This window comes from Crocuta crocuta, unplaced genomic scaffold (assembly GCF_008692635.1).
Source record: "Crocuta crocuta isolate KB4526 unplaced genomic scaffold, BGI_CrCroc_1.0 scaffold97, whole genome shotgun sequence".
Taxonomy (NCBI): domain Eukaryota; kingdom Metazoa; phylum Chordata; class Mammalia; order Carnivora; family Hyaenidae; genus Crocuta; species Crocuta crocuta.
The window spans coordinates 273,438-274,768 of record NW_027531999.1 but is presented as its reverse complement, the minus strand read 5'-3'; the positions used below and the strand labels follow the sequence as shown (position 1 = coordinate 274,768).

At 35.6% G+C, this 1,331-nt stretch overlaps 1 pseudogene; it reads right to left on the bottom strand.

The window, feature by feature from the left end:
• Window positions 1-645: 645 nt before the first annotated feature.
• Window positions 646-1,074, bottom strand: LOC144240798 (small ribosomal subunit protein eS17 pseudogene; annotated as a pseudogene).
• Between the last annotated feature and the right edge of the window lie 257 nt (window positions 1,075-1,331).

The following is a 1,331-nucleotide window of genomic DNA, read 5'->3' as shown; positions in this document are numbered from 1 at the left end:
AAATACACATGCCATGAATATTTTATAATATCTCCATAATATAAACAAATATAATACATATATTATAAATACATTAGATAAATATGTATCTTCCTAACAGTTGTTACTAGTACAGTTAGAACCTTATTATCATTAGAAAATCATCTTAAATTTGCTTCTTTTGTTTTTGTCTTAATTTGAAAATAGATTTTATTTATAAGAGTTTATTCACACCCTCAGATTTTCTTATGAAACAAATGCAAAGAGATAGAGGAAAATGATAGAGGAAAGGATACTGCCTATTTTAGTAAGAATGTTCAAAAAGTACCTATTGAGTAACATATTAATAATATAGTAGAATCCTTGAGGGCAATAATTTCTTCAAAGCCATTATAAAGCACTGTATCTTTTAAAATTATGCATGTAACAAAAACAACAGAAAGAAACATGGCATCTGCACTACTAAGCAACAACCTGAGAATAGAAAATTGTTAAAATAATATTTTTCTGAAATGTGTACAGCGAAATCCCCTAAAATAGCTATAACTTATAATATGTAAATATTATAACTGAAAATTATTTTAGAATAATAGGAGACTGTATTCCGATTTCTCTTGTTCTTGTTGTCCAAGGTTTATTGAAGACATTATAGCACAGCAGAAAGATTCAAACAGCTCCACGTCGTGTTTTCAAATTCATCCCAACCATAGGCTGAGTGACCTGCAGTTTGGACAGAATGGCAAAGCCCAAGGGTTTCAACATTTCCTAAGTGTCAGGATCTAGTTCAGTGATCTCCTGATCCAGCGCTGAGACTTCAGGAACATAATTATCTCTCCTGTTCCGCTCCTCCTCCTACAGCTTGCCTGAAATGCCTCTCACGGGGCCTCTCTGCAACCACCTCATCAGATGTGTGACACAGACTGCTATCTTGTTGAGAAGCTTCTTGCCGGGTGGAAATAATGGCAATTTCCTCACACGTGTGCTTGCTGGTGTGGGAGTTGTTGCCCAGGAGAGTGTAGTACTTCTTAGTGATGACCGGGCTACCTTCTTCACAGATTTAGAGCAAACGCAGCCCACGTTGGCAGGCCATCGTAAAAGGAAAGTAGTTAAGAGGGATTTGGAATAGATGGTAAATTACTGAAATGTTTTAAAAGTCATGAAAGGTCAGCACAAGCATGTTTCACTTTAAACAGATACTGGATAGGATGTGGTATGTATGGACCAGAATAGAGCTCCGTCCAAACAAACAAGAATAGAGTCTGTTCCAATGTAACTGTTCTTGGCATTCTGTTTATTATGACTATCTATAGGAGCAGGAGGGTACTGACTATAAAACTGATTTAGAATTATGT